This window comes from Mytilus galloprovincialis, chromosome 6 (assembly GCF_965363235.1).
Source record: "Mytilus galloprovincialis chromosome 6, xbMytGall1.hap1.1, whole genome shotgun sequence".
Lineage (NCBI taxonomy): Eukaryota > Metazoa > Mollusca > Bivalvia > Mytilida > Mytilidae > Mytilus > Mytilus galloprovincialis.
The window spans coordinates 80922759-80939585 of NC_134843.1; the positions used below are offsets into that span (position 1 = coordinate 80922759).

General features: G+C 33.2%; 1 long non-coding RNA gene across 1 annotated transcript in view; it reads left to right on the plus strand.

Moving 5' to 3' along the window:
* LOC143080474 (uncharacterized) overlaps positions 1-7892 on the plus strand; it is a 33296-nt gene extending 25404 nt beyond the window's left edge. Inside the window, exon 5 of the long non-coding RNA XR_012979724.1 lies at positions 4724-7892. This is a non-coding gene — a long non-coding RNA (uncharacterized LOC143080474). The remainder of the gene's footprint in view (positions 1-4723) is intronic.
* Positions 7893-16827: the final 8935 nt, after the last annotated feature.

Here is a 16827-nt window from a genome sequence, read left to right on the forward strand (position 1 = left end):
AAAAAAGTGTCGATGTAGACAAACTCTTCTTTAGTTGTTTGAACATTATGAGCATAGGTTATTTTTTTAATGAAAAATGGATAATGTGAACCGGGTTACCTATCATTTGATTTGTAACATACATCACATGATTAGGCAAAGAGTACCTGATACGACTAAAAAAGGAAACTGAAAACTCATTAGTTAATAGACAAACAAATCTCCAAAAACATATATAAAAGGCTGAAGATTGAGAAAACAAACGAACCTACTCCAAAAACCTGAGGGTGATCACATATGCTCCGTGATATTAAGATGATCATTTAACCAATATGTCATCCGTCATGTTTTTCATATAAAGTACAAATTGGTGTTAATACAAATAACACTTTAAATAATGTTGTATAAATCCCAATCGGATGGTGACTAAGTCAATTGGAACATATCCTATGTCATCTATGGCACAGTCAACCAACTCAAGACGGCGGCCGTGAAATTTTCGAAGGAATGATTTCAACATAACTAAAAGGAGCCATCAATAGTTGTCAAAGATGATAGTTCGAAGTGGTCTTTCCTGTAAAATAAAAAAAAGTCTTATTATGCTAAACATGGAAAGTTCACTTTAATTTAGAATGTTAATTATTAAGCAACAAGATATATTAAATATACTATAGTAGAAAGTTACTTAAATACAGTACTGGTGGAATTACTGCAAACACCATCACTGTCCCCAGCCGAGGCCATCCGTCATCATGTGTTTCGACCCCCTAGCTCGGTACACTCTCAGGATGTGGGGGGAGGGGCACAGTGGTGACCAATCAGCGCGCATTGGTGGTGGGTTTCCAGCTACTACTGTCTCTCTTCGTCCATATCCAGCAAGACGCTTTCTCTGCTGCTTGGCCCAGTTTCTTAATTGCTGCTCTTCTATTCTGGCCAGTCACTCCACCTTCAGAAAACATTCTCCACACTGACTGTGCAGGTTAATCTTTGCAGCCAACCTCAACAGGAAAGTTCCATGTCTGCCATCCTCTATCTCTGCACTCTTCCAACAATCCATCATATTGTGCCCTCGTTCTTTCATTTGCTACGCCACATCTCTCCTCCCAGGGAACTGTCAACTCTATGATTACTACCTTTTTACTGTTGGTGGACCAAAGTACCATGTCTGTGCTTAGGTAAGTTGGTACAATATCAGGAAATTACATCTTCTTTCCTAGGTCAACTTCTAACTACCAATATTTTGCCTGATTTAGCATTCCTGAAATGTTCTCTTTACTTTTCTGGCCTAATTCACCCTCCTTCACAAACTGTATCTTGATAGGTTTGTTTCTTATGTGTTTTTCTCTATCACTTCAGCAAGTTCCCGGAGTACTTGGTTGTCTCGCCATGTATTTCTCCCCTGCGTAAGAGCGATATTGCACCCTAAAAGTACATGCTGTAGAGTTCCTCTGTATCCGCACAAGGGACAATCTGGTGTTTCTGAATGTTTTCACCTGTGCAGATTTGTAGGTGTTGGTAACACATCATACACTGATCTTAGAAGGAATTGCAGTTGGTATTGCGGATATCGCCAAATATCTGACCATGTAAGGGATCGTTGTTCCAATTCCCATCTTGACCAAGCGCCTTGGCTCCCTAATTCTACTGTCTTTGCTTGTCTGTTTTCTTCTTCTCTAGATTGTATCTCTATTTGGACAAGACCTCGTCTTTCTTGGGTGTTAGCGTTATTCCAGTAGCAACTTTTTGATGTACCAAGGCCCTGTCGTCCTACTCCCACTGTTCCCATGATATCTTTATGCCTCAATCTACTCTCTGCCTCTGTAACTGCTTTTGATGCTGACCATTTTCGTCCTATCCTTACTTGGACACCTGCTGTTCTTACTTTGTCATCTCTAGATTCTTTCAGTGTCATCACAAGGCGACTTTTGCTAACTTTGAATTCTTCCACTAAAGATGTTAATGGTAGCTGCAACTTTGCAGTCCAGCTGTACAGTCCTACAGTTGTAAAACTTGGAGGGACACCTAACCATTTCCTAAGATGTCTGTTGATGGTTCTTTCAAGCTTCTCAACTGTTGTCAATGTAATTTCGTACAGCATAAGTGACCTTGATATCTGTTGGAAATCACGCACAGAAGAGAACGTTAACGTAACGCGGCATCACTGTATATCCTACGTCGTGTACTTATGACGTTATCTTGTACTTTAGTCATCAATACAAATTTTCTTCCCTTTTCTTATTATTAGAGCCTTATACTTCTCTTGCTTGAAAGACATCCTTGCACATGTTACTGTCTCTTCCAATGCATTTAATACTCATCTAGCCTGGACATTGGTATCTGTAGTAATGGTTTAATCGTCCATGAACCCTCTATTTGGTGGTTACCTGATGTCAGTTGATATTATATGCCTCTAGTTTCTCTCTCTCCAGATTTAATTATCATATTCATTCCCATGACAAACAAGATAACTGAGATGGTACATCCAGTAACTATTCCTATTTGTAGTTTCTGCCATGTTGTTGTAAATGTGTTTGTTGTAAATCGCAGCTCAATCCCACTGAGATAACTTATTACTTTCTTAAAGTGGTCATATAGTAATGATCTACAGACTGCTGTATCAGCATGTGAGGAAAAGTACCATAGGCATTGGCCAAATTATTGTAAGATCTTTCTTGTTCACTTTGGCCTCTTGAATAAGTTGTGAAATGATGCTCGTATGTTCAATGCATCCTGCCAATCCTGGTATTCCGCCCTTCTGTACTGAAGTGTCTACATAGTTGATATTTGTCATATATGATGTCATTCTTCTAGCCATAAAAGAGAAAAAGATCTTTCCTTCTACATTTAGGAGGGAAATTGTCCGAAATTGTGTGATGTCCTCCAATTTTTCTTCTTTTGGAATAAAACACCCTTCTGCTTTCTGCCAACATGATGGTCTCTTCCCTTTCCTCCAAACTACTTTCAATAGCCTCCACAGGGGTTTGAAAATTTTTGGGCACTTCTTATATACTAGTACCTTGTACGGATGCCATTTTGTCCTGGTGATGATGCAGACCTGGCTTTCTTCACTACATCTGACACTTCTTTCCATGATGGTTCCTTAGTGTTAATTGGTATTTCTGGTTCTGTCTCCAATAGATGTTTTTCCACTTCCTCTTTCGTGCTTTTTACTGATCACGCCTTTGTTCCGTCCAGTGTTGCTTTGGTAAACTTGTAGGGATTGGCAACAAACATTGCTCTCTTTTTCCCTCTTTCTCTCCTTGCTTTTTTTTATTCTTTCTGCTCTTTTTAGGTTGTTTCTTCTTTCCCTCAGTATTGATCTTAGCTCATTCAATCCTTCTTTTTCCTCCTGATTTGCTCTTCTATACTGCTTGTGCCATCACTTATTTCGGTTCTGAGTGTGTGTATTTCTTGTTGACGTCTGTTATGTTTCATGTTTCCCTGAGTGCCTTCTCTGGTTTTGGTGTTACTAACTCCAAATTGATCTTGTCCTACTGCATATACAATAGTTGACAATGATGATATCTTTCTCTGTACATCTCCAGTAAGTGTGTAATCCAAAGACCTTGTCTAGGTCTTCATCAAAGATCTCCCATCTCCTATCATCTGTTGGTGGCCATTGTATCTTTTCTTTCCTGCTGTCTGCTGAAAGTGTCGATGTTCTCTGCTGGTTTTGATTCCATTGCTACTCCTCAAAGTTGATCTGAGTAGCTTCATTAGGTAAGAGATCCTCAGCACTGTGGTGAGCTTCCTGGCTGTGGTCCTCCGTCGTCTCATCAGTGTTAATTGTGCGTTCCCTTTGCTGCTTCCAAGATCCACATTTAGTTCTTGCCTGGTGTATCTTCAAACCTTTTAAGTTCTTGCAGACCTTCCCACAATGACACTTGGTTTCTGCCGTTGTTCCAGTCAAAATCCGTTGGATTAGCCGAGTTGTAACCGTTTTCCCTTCTCAATGGGGCTGTCATCCTCCCCCTCTCGGAAGACCCTTGGGGTATTGGTTGTTATTCTGTGTTGTAGCTTGGTATGGTGTTCCTTCACAGGAACAGTGTGTTAGGGTGCCAATTTGTGTATGCGTTTGGAATTTATATAAGAAGAAATAGTCCATCAATATTATGTATCTGGGATTTATATTCTAATCATGATTTATGGAAACCAAATGATACAGTTCTTTTTTTCGTTTTAATTATTGCACACCTTATCATCTTGGGATCGTGTTTTGCTCATTTCGAACGGGAATAAATAGTTAAATCCGTGTCATTTAAGCTCTGGATAGATTTTTGATTTTGCAGTATTACGATATCTTAATTTGAACAAATATGGACAAAATTTAAGAAAATTCTGAAATAAAATGTCCATCGCGGTGTTATTTTACTCAATAGACAGGAGTTGTAAACACAAAGGTTCACAGTAAACTAATACTTGCTATGACTGTCGTACTTATTGTGTGTATGTGTATTCTGTAAAATATGGTTTCATGTAAAACTATAATTTTCAGAGGAGTTTTTAAAACTATAACTCTATGGGTATCATGCGATAGAATGATGTATAAATATGACTATTTTCCTGAGCAATGATATATAACAGACAACTGCAATTATCAAACTAATCTCACTATTATAAATTTTACAGCACAAAAAATAAAAAATAAACAAATTGGTTTTATGCATGAGCTTACGAATGTATTTTTTAATGCAAATGTCAAAGAAGTATTAAGTTTTAATAGTATTTCTTTTTTTTAAAATAGAATCTCCAAAACATCCAATCAGACAGACCTATAAGTAGTGCATATGAAAACTCAAGTTCAATAAGAAGAAATGAGCTTTTGACTGATGAGATGAATAAAACGAGATTTAAAGACACAAAGTGCAACCTTCCACCAATAAAGGATGATGAAAGCAAAATCAAAATAACAAAAGAAGGCATCAGTCCATCGGAATTCGAAATCGTAGATAGATCCGTTGCAGTTCCTATTTGTATGACCCTTGATGTGACCAATGAAAATACACCGAAGGAGGATAATAAGGAAGGCGACTATGATACGGTTGAAGAAGATCCAGATGAAAAGGGATATGAAACTCTTAATTTTCCAGACGGAACCATTGAAATCACTGACAAAGAAAATATTTCTCAATCGAAAAAGCAAGGTCTGGTGAAAGGACACAATCATGATAATGCGGCTTGTTCTTTCAAAAAACGCAAAATATCTGACAATGATAAAAACTTTGAGTCAGATAGCTTTGATACTGATACTAACAATCGAGTAAGTGATAAATCTAGTTCATCAGTTAAAACAGTAATGAGTGGAAGTCCAAGATCAGATTTAATGTTAGAATCAAAATCAATTAAACCTGTGCAAGAGCCTTTCGTCCTAACCTTGCCAGAATCAGATGCCCATCAATATGAAAATTATCAAGGTTCAACAAGTGATGTCGATAATATCAATCTAGCAGATTTTACAACTATCGAAAATACCCCTTTGCCTATCATGCGCCAAAATGTTAATACAAATGTCAATTCTACCAACAAGCATTCAAACAGATGTAGCCAAGATAGTTCAGATAGCACTAAGTCTGATGAATCGTACAAATCCGCAGATAGCCATATTTCGCTTCAGGAAAATTCAGTGGCCCAAATGACCTCAAATAAAGAAGAAACAATAATAGAAATGGATGCATCGAGCATTGCCAGTGATGTAAATAACGTTGCTGTACTGAAAGGGTCAGTAGAAGTTACAAAGGTTGCAAGTCAGCCAAATATCAATTTAAATGCAAAAAATGTTACTTTTAATCTGGTATACAATCAGAAAAACTAAAACTTTATGACACTGTGGATTCATTTCTTTTCGTTGGTACCAATTTTTGTGGACTGAGAAACACTTGCATACTCATGAATATTTGATTTTATGGTGTTGTCAAAGTCTGCATAACACCCTTAAGAAATTTTTTATTCGTTGAACATTGTAATTCGTGGTTAACCGAAACCTGTAAAATCCATTGATATCCAACGAATAATAATGAATCCACAGTTACTGTAAAACATATTCAGACAACATCGCTATTATATTTAGTAAAGGTAAGGCCATGTGTTTAATAGTAACACTTAATGAATGACAATTAATGTTGAAAAAATGGAAATAAGACCGAGCCGAAAAAAATGTCATTATGATGATTCAAACAGGTCAAAATTGACATATTTGAACAAAATTTCCGTTTTCATTTTTTTTACATCACTGGGTCGATACCTCTGCTGGTGGACTATCAGTCCCCGGGGGTATCACCAGCTCAGTAGTCAGTACTTCGTTACTGGCATAATTTAACAAACTTTTCTAAAATTGTCCGTTTATAAATTTTGAAATTATTAAGAAACTAAGGTTTCAACTCCCTCATGCAAAGTTGACTTTAGATGAATTTTGCTATCAATTTTAGATATTTTTGTCATACAGCTCTTCAACGGTATCGGTACTTATACATCATCGGATTTCAAATGTTTTGCTTTGACATGTTTGAGCGTTCCTGACGCATTTAAATTATCAAACTTTTTGACATAGTTAGACAAGATCAAATGGCTTTACCAAAAAGTAATAGTTACCAACACTAACATAGATTCATTGTAGAAGACGTCTTAATTGTATTTAATCTACATTTTTGAGTTAAGACTTAAGTCATATCTATCAATTTTAATGACTAAGACTTTAACCAATAATTTTGGCAGTTTTTAAAAATTAAATAAGAGCAGTTTGAACCCTGTTAAAAATACGTAAGACAAAAATTATAAATGTATAGATATTCACAGACACAAGCCTTGTGCACATCTAAATGGTGTTACATTTAGTTTATTTAAATATCTATCAAGTGATATTTGTTCTTTTGATACTAAGTCTTAACTTGAATTTCATGGCAGCTTTATAATGTAGATGGGGGATAGGTGTCTTAATTACAGACGCATGACTTTTTGGATATATATGTGTTATTGGTAGTTCTACATAATTGTAAAATATCGTAAAATTCATAAACAGTTATTATCGGTAATATCAGAAGTCCAGGGCCCTAGAAATTGACTCCTGATATTATCACTTCGATGATGCTATTAGTTTTCTCATGGAAGTAAAAATTCAACATGATATAAAAGAAATAAGGAAAAAAATACACTCGGAGATAAATGATTTACCAGTGATATGTGTAACAATATGTTGATAATAAACTGTTTATATTAGTATTTCGTCAGTTGTTATAATACAATGTATTTGACAAATTTTACATATGAGACTTTATATACAAAGGTAGTAATAGCTTAATATAGAAGTCATTAAAAGTGCATTGAAATTTAGTATGGAATAACGAATTTTGAATGTTTTGCAAAAGAGGGACGAAAGAAACCAGAGGGACAGTAAAACAAACCATCGATAGTATTTGTCCCTTTTTGTTCATGTTAATAGGTGAGTATTGATCAATGCTTAAACACTCATATACAACCGCGAAAGGTTCTTATCTATTTTGAAGGTGTTTTTTTCTTTGAGAATATCTTCATTTGTGACTTTAATTTTTGTTGGAAAATAGCCACAACACTTCACAATGAATCTATTATCTTTCACAGTGTCAAATAGTATTTCATTTGTTGAAGGGAATTAATTTAAGTCATGTTTGATGCCATCTTTAAAATCGACGCGCGATAATTTAGCTTTATAGCAGTTTTGTATAGTTTACACACAATTTTTTTTAAATCACCAATGATTTTAAATTAGTTGTCAACCATGATAATTTTATAAATTGTATGTCATAAATGTTACAATACTCATGATACTGTATACTACATATTTTATACTCGCACACTGTGACATGTGTGATAAACTCAAATTTAAGAACCCACGTTATATAATGCTTGAATCTCAAAATTTCCATACAGGTTCTTATTATAATTTTCACGGGTGTCATTCGGTTTATCGAGAGAAATGATCGTGAAAGAATATCTAACGGCGGTCAAGTATTGAGAGACGATTGTGAAAGTTCTGGTAACGGATCGTGAAAGACATTTAATGTACATTGTAGTTCAGAATCTTTGAAAAAATCGCTTAATTTTCAAAACGCGGAACAAATCCGAACAAAAAAATATGTCTGTCAAAATGGTTTAACTTCCTCAACATAACTGTGAAAGAAGATAAAGAAAATATGAAGTACTTTTTGAAAAAACACAAAAGGCTCAATGCGTGTCTATGAAATTAATTACAAATAACACGCTTTTTGTACCTATAATGGTCATATTTCAGTTTATCGGGATATATTTGAAATTTAATCTTTGGTGTATCTGATAGTACAGTACAATTAAGGTATGTTCTTCTCTTAAAAGCATTAATTTGTATATGAAAACCTTGAATTTGTTGAGTATCCATCAAACTTGATCGTGAAAGATCAGGCAACGCATTATTTTGATCGTGAAAGATAATGCGTGACTAGACTTATTACAAGTAACCAGAAATCAGTATTTCTTTTACCATTTGACAAACCTGTAACTGGTTGAAGCCTGTAACTATTTTGATAAGGATGAACATCAAAGCTATTTTTTTTTATTCAACACTTTACCTCGAAAGTTAAAAAAACAACAACTAAAAACGTCTCTAAATAAGTTTGAAAGATTCAGCTCTGAGAATCAGTCAAGTGCAATTCAGGCAGACCGACACTATTTAACCAATAATATGGATATGCAACGTTTAAAACAAAATGATATCCATCAAACAAAAAATTACAGCAAAACAGCTTCTTTCATGAGTAATTTGAGATTGAACGATAACCAACATTTTGTGCAACAGTACTTTCTTAAGTTCTGTATATACAACGCAGATGTGGATTGATTTAACTATATACTTCAGACTATAGAATACCAGAGCGCAAATGCTGTAATGTCTCGTCTGCTTTACTTATGATAGTTAATTTTTGGAACGTCTATAATATCAAGGATTTTACTAGAAGTGTCAAATGCGCTTAATGCGCTTAATGTATTTTTGTCCATCTGATGAGTTACGCCTTTTCAATTGATTTTTATAGTTCGTTCTTATGTTGTACTGTTATACCACTGTCTCAGGTTAGGGGAGGGTTGGGATCCCGCTAACATGTCTAACCCGCCACATTATTTATTAATGTGTCTGTACAAAGTCAGGAGCCTCTCATTTAGTGGTTGTCGTTTGTTTATGTGTAACATATGTTATGTTTTTCGTTTATTTATTTTTATACAAATAAGGCCGTTAGTTTTTTCGTTTCAATTGTTTTACATTGTCATATCGGGGCCCTTTATAGCTGACTATGCGGTATGGGCTTTGCTAATTGTAGAAGGCTATACGGTGACCTATAATTGTTAATGTCTGTGTCATTTTGGTTTTTTTTGTGGATAGTTGTCTCTTTGGCAATCATATCACATCATCTTTTTTTTAAATTATGAGTGTCAATGGTTCATAAAAAGAGTGCAAGGTTAAATGAACCATGACATACAGATCTGTACAAATATCCCGTAGACCAAATACATGTGTTCCGATCGTTACTGTGCCTTAGAAACTGACAAATGTAAAAGTTAAGCTTGGCAAATTAATTCAAAACATAAGGTCAAAAGTATATGAACCCTGACCGACGGCCAGACATAGACATCTTACTATCATTCAATATATCAAATACAATTGACGTCATCATGGATTGTATATATGAAAGATGCAGACAGACATGTACACTATACACGAAATACCATGGCGCTATAGCATACAGGTATATATCCAAAAGGCTAGACAACATAAAACGAGCATTGCCGAATGATGCATGATAATGAGTTCGATGTTATTTGAAACCTTGCAGAAGTCGAAAATGTACACCTCACAATCATAATAACAGACAGTTATCCTAAAGCTTAACGAATCTGCAATACAGACAAAAATGAATCTTCATCCATGAAATAAGGCAAATTCGGGGTCAGGTGAATCCTGTCTGACGGACATGTAGTTTATAGGATCCAATATACAAAATGTGGGTATCCTATAACTCGTGATAAGTGAGTACTTCACATGACAATAAAAAGCTTCATCCTACAATCATCCAACTATTTTACTTTTCATTTTCTGAAAATATTAATACTTTGAAAAGCTTAAACCTGGATGTTGACCTATATAGCTTTTCTCAATATAAATAACAAATATTAATTATGATATAATTGAAGAATAATTTGAACGTCTTCGTAGCATCAGATCTTTCACGATCCTTTTCACGATCTTCAAAAATGCGGTACGTGATCTTTCACGATCCGAAAAATCAATTTTTGTGTAAATAGTTCTTTATTTGCCAAGTTTCAGATTATGTTTATATAAAATAACTATGAGAACCATTTGATTAATTCAAACAGAATGCCCTTATTCGTATTAAAGTAGTTTTTCTAGTCGAATTTGTGAAAAAAATCATGTTTGTTTACATTTTTTATGTCACTGACATGTCGAGAAGCAATCTGCCTTTTGTTGTTTTGTAATAACTATGTACTTTTAAAACTGGATATTCTCACATACTGATCATAATGTTGAACCATTTTGACAGACAGTTTTATTTTGTCGTAAATTTGTCTGTGTAATTAATTAAATTATAGTATGTATTGACCTTTCATATGTCTCCTCGATTAAATGTCTTTCACGATCCGTTACCGGAACTCTCACGATCGTCTCTCAATACTTGACCGCCGTTAGATATTCTTTCACGAACATTTCTCTCGATAAACCGAATGACACCCGTGATTTTTAATTCAATTGACATTTCTATCGTTTAACGGCCTAATTGATATTTTAAAAAGTTATTGAATTATGTCGCTTTTGTACATTTAATATGTGTTTGTCACCATTCTATATGCAGTAGTATATTGTTCATAGAAGATGTTAAAGCTCGCTGTGATAGAATATCCCGTGTATATTTTGATGAACGTTTATCAAATACACATTTGACAAGTGTAATCCAATGGAGGAAAATACATTGTATCTTTTTCGATGTCAGACAGTTATTTTGGCAGTTTTTACAGTTGAATATGGCAGTTTGAACTCTGTTAAAAATACGTCAGATAAAAATTATAATTGTATAAAAACTCACAAGCCTTGTGCATATCAAAAGGGTTTTACGTTTTATTTTTTAAATATCTATCAAGAGATTTTGCTTGTTTCTTCTGATATTAAGTCTTAACTCGAGTTTTATGAAAGCTTTATAAGGTAGATAAGGGAGGGGTTGGCTTAATTACAGACGCATGATTTTTTGGATTTAATATATGTGTTATTGGTAGTTCTACATAATTGTAAAAAAGCAGTTATTATCGGTATTATCAGAAGTCTATGACTAAGGCTCTAGTAAAATTCTTTTGATAGTATCACGTCGATGATGATATGAGACAGACAGTTATTTTTTGTTTGTCTGGCTCAAAATATTATACGCAATCAAATGCTTCCAGGAGCATAAATCGATCATCGGCAAGGACGGAATATTCTAAACTAAATATATTAAGATAAATGTGAACAGTTTATTACTTTTAAAATATGTGATGTCTTTAGTAAAAGGTGTTCTGTGTAAATCGAACGTATTTTGTAATCTGTTTGACAATAATATTCGTAATCGCTACATTTGTTTAAAGGTAAATGTATTTGCTTTTTCTGTTTGTCATATATCGTTATTTATTATTTATTTGTTTTGCAATTAGATGACAAGTACAGTTCAGTGAACAATTATAAAATTAGTACATGTATATGTAGCTTTTACGTTATTTTATTTAATGTTTTATGTTGATGGGGCATTAGCTACGAATCAGACAAAAAACAGTTAAAAAATTGTGATTTTTATGTTTCAAACATGCATAAAAGCTGAATATACAATAGTATTTCAACATTAGCTGCCAGTTTGGTTCAATTTTGTCAAAATAAATCAAACCACGTCGCTGATGTATTGTTGGCTGGCAAGTCAATTATTTAACTTAGTTAAATCTGTATTTCTTGCAACCTTTGATTTAACCTGTAGTAGAGATGGGTTGCGAATATGTTTCGCACGTGGTTCATTCATTGTAAAGGAAATACCGTCAACATTGAAATGTGAAACAAGGGAGCAATGAGGAATAACCATTTTCTTATTAATCCGTAGCACAACAAATTGTTCTCATATAGGTAAAACGATGACATACATATCATGTTTAATGTATAACATGAAATCAAACATAAATGTCTGGTAAAATAGTTATTATACGATTGCACAAGCTTCCTATTCTTTTGTTTTCAAATTTGTTTATATCGGTTTATCTGACCATTGACAACAGTATTCTGATATCATCTGGTATCCAGTTAAAATAACGGTGTCTTCCCATTTATCCAACTTTTTAAAATAAGGTATTCTCATTTATCCAACTTTTTATTTTTGTTAATTATTGGGTTGTTTGTTTAGTAATAATAAGGTGTCTTTCTAAAATTTGACAGTAAATTTGTTCCTGTATGTTTTTATATTATTTAAAAAAATATATATATGAAATAGGCGTTAAGTAAACTTGTTACATTTTATTTCAAATTTTTTTTTAGTATATTTTAAATAATAAATAAATGTTTCATCATTTGAACAGAAGAAGCCAAACAATCAGTAATATTTTCATATTAAAATTTTATGAAAGTAATTATGACTGTCTTTATTACTTTTTTAAAATTGTATGTGCTACATTTCAAAGTTAAGCGCATGTTGTAGTATATAAAAATATTCAATCCAAAATTTCATTATTGCACAATACTGAACTACCTAGGCAGCCCGCCAAAATCCTGGTTTTTGGTACTTCAGACAACCTTCGACACCTAAGCCAAGCCCTATAATCGCCGATGAAACTTTTTACGCTAGTCCATTACTTTTTAAGCAGCTTTACACAATACTTGCACCACTGGCGGATCAAAAAAAAAATCATTAAAGGGGGCCACTGAACATTTTATATTCGATTCCAAAGCCCGAAATTAGAGCAAAAATTAGCTGAGCAAAAGAAACTTAAACTTATTCTTTTAACTCATCATGAGTAACTCACATTCTAAAAATCAGTCCAATATCTGAAAGCGTTTAGAAAAAAGTCCGTATAACTGTGATTTTCAACAATTTATCAAAGTCCATAGCCCGTAATTTCGACAAAAAATAGCCGAGCGGAACAAAACTTAAACTTGATCTGTAACTCATCATGGTTAACTGACATACCAAAAATCAGCTCAATATCTGAAGGCGTCAAGATAAAAACTCTGTATAATGGTTTGTTGCGGAATGACAGAATGACGGAATTACGGAATGACGGACAAGGGTAAAACTATATGGCACCGACAACTTCGTTGTGGGACCATAAAAAAGCTCCATATCATTGATAAATCTCTTCATGAATAAAAGTGCAACTGATATTTTCTATCTAATTCACATTAATTAATTAACGGTTAAAAAACTTAAAAATTCTTTAAAATGATTTACATTACAATAACTAAATGTCAGTTGCACATTCTAACATGCTATGCTAAATAACACTACAGAAAATTAAATCCGGGTATAATTTTCAGTCAAGTTATTTTTCACCTGTCATTCAACCCAAACTTTAATTGAAAAACCCTTTGTTCTTGACTACCTTTGATCTCATCTATCCAACTTTTTTTTTTACCTTTACTACCAATAATTTTGAAAAGTTGGATAAATGAGAATGAACCAAAATAACACAGGAAATGCTGATACATTATTACGAGACAATAGAAGTGAGAATGGAAACGGGGAATACATTGATTATTGATTCTTTTGTAATTTGGAAATATGGTATAAATAAAATTTGAGAATGAATTTGACAGCTATTGTCCATTTAAGTCATATATACTTTTAATCACAAAATTATTTAAGCAATATTAACAAGCGTAAAAGCTCAATTAAAATGAAAATCAAACTTAATATTACATGATTTGCTAGTTGATTGGATAAAACTGTTTATCTTTTTTGTTTAAATTGACAGATTTGTCTAAACCATATGTATAATTATATAATGTATAATATTGATAATTTATTACGATAATAAAGCTTATATGCAAAAGTTTAAGCTGAATTTAATTTAGCATATGCTTGTTTGTGGAAGATTGCATGATCTAAAAAGACAATAGCTATGTGACAGTGGGATGGTCTTCTCGACGGTTAATTAGGTGGTGTCTAGACTAAAACACACATGAAATGCCAATTTATTATCAAGTACATGCATTGTTAAGTGTTTATTTCAGACATTTTAATTCGGATATATCTTTAAATCATTTTAAATCAAATATGAGAATTTAAGTCAACTCAGTGAACATAGATGTGATAGATAATGCCTCTTTAAGAGTAATATTGTCCGCTTCCAATTATTCATTCTGATTGGTTTGATGGATTCGTTAACTTTCAAAGTAATCATTCCATTGCATGTTTTGAGTATTTATTGTAATTTACTAAATCTAACGTTTATTTGTAACTTCTGTTGACAAGACAGAATGTTTTTAATAAAAATAGTATAATTATGATAAATACACACATGAATGCCTTCTTAGACAGCAGTTCCCGGCGAATGATACATTGTTGTTTTAGTTGCATGCTTAACGCCACACGCAAAAAGTAAAATCACAAAAATACTGAACTTTGAGGAAAATTAAAAAAAAAGTCCCTATTCAAATGGCAAAATCAAACGCTCAAACACATCAAACGAATGGATAACAACTGTCATATTCCTGACTTGGTACAGGCATTTTCTTATGTAGAAAATGATGGATTAAATATGGTTACATAGCTAGCTAAACCTTTCACTTGTATAACAGTCGCATCAAATTCCATTATATTGACAACGATGTGTGAACAAAACAAAGACATAAGAGGTAATAATGTCAAAAATATGGGAACAGCAGTCAACATTGTTTTATTATCTTAATCACTATAAAAACAAAAAATTAGAAAACAAACATATACTTTAGCGCATAACACAATGACGGGATGTATAAGTACAGAGCCACTTTATATGTAAGAAAGAAACACAAAAAGGCATATACTAGACAAAACATACTATCAAAAATGAAAGACAAGAATACAGAAATTATCATAGAACAATAACACAATGACGGGATTTATAAGTACAGTGCCCCGTCATATGTTACAAAGAAACGAAAAAAGGCATATAAATAGACAAAGCATATTATTAGCAAAAATGAAAGACAAGAATGCAAAAATTATCACAGAACAATAACACAATGACGGGATGTGTAAGTACAGAGCCACGTCAAATGGATACCACCAAAAAACAGTAAAAGTAATATTCCAAAACACAAATAAAAGAATACTATAACACGTTATTAAAAGACGGGACGTTCTTCTATAAATCCCTGTTCATCAACTTTCTGTTGAGACCCTCGTGGCGTTTTAAAAAGTCTGAGTAGTTGCTGCATGCTCGTGATTACCGAATAAGTTGGGAAAAGAATATCCCATAAGCAGATGAAGTTGGTATATATATTGTTACTAAGATGAGGGAAATTGATAATTTCAAAATTAAAATCGTCTCGTTTGTACTTGTTGTGGTATGGAGATGACCGTGTATGTTTAACTCGAGGTACAAGTCTTTAAATCTTTAAATGAGGCGTAGGATGACGTGTCTGTTGTTTCTTATATTTCTAGTTCTTGGGGTATATCAATGAAATCCAATCAGAAAAGTTTGGATTGTTAATGGAAAGCATATCATCAATATATCTGAATGTGAAATTTAATGACCTGGATACTTTGATCTTCCCGTTTTTGACAAGTGTCTGAAGGAACGAGCTGGAAGGAACTCCGATTCATATGAAAATAAGAAGAGGTCGACAATTTACCCTTTGTGACTCTAATTGACTAGTATTAAAGTATACTTTCCATATACATGAGTCACGAGGGGTACTAGCCAATTTGTATGTAATAATGTTGTGCATATATATGCTTGATTATTTAGATTTATATTGATTTGTTTATGTGCTCTTTTAGCCACTGCAGTTGAAGTCAATAGTATGTATCCTCATTTTAACATTTTGTACTGAATAAGTAAATTATAAGATGGGGTATAACTGCTAATAAGACAATTTTTCACCAGAGACCACTTAAATTAGATCACTACAAACTATATGTCACTGTACGGCATTCAAAAATTAGCAAAGCCCATGTACCACATAGTAAACTGCAAAAGGCACCGACATAATAAAGTATCAAACAATTCAATTGAACTTTTATTTACAATACGAAAAATAAAAAAATATGATATACAATATTGTCAATAATAAACGGTAACCACTGAATTATGGGATCTTGACTTAGAACATAAACAAGGGGCGTGGTTAATCATACCACTGTTTACGGGCGCCAAATCAAAACGTTTAATTTCTATTTAAAATTTTAAATGCATAAATTAAAATAAAACAAGTTACAATACTAAGCAATAAAAGAGTCTCTGCTAAGCTATAATAAATCACCATGAGTCCAAAGCTGGCTTTTCTGTATATTGTCAAGTGTTACTTTAAAGATATGTCCAGTATATGTAAATAAACCAGCAGCCCACGACCAATAACTGTAAAAACAACCAAAAGTCACCCAGAGAATAAAATACAATATTTTCTGAATACCAAAAAACATATGTATAAACGTATAACATAAGGCAACCAAAGTGGCTGTTTCTTTTCTAGCTTTCACTTTTTGTTCGTGTGGATAACTTAGAAAAGGTATTGATATCGGATAGATCCATGCCCCAAAATACCTGTATAATAATAATGAAAATAATAATAAATTCTTTATTTAAAGAGGGTAAATTCAGTCAGTTACAATAAACTATTAAATC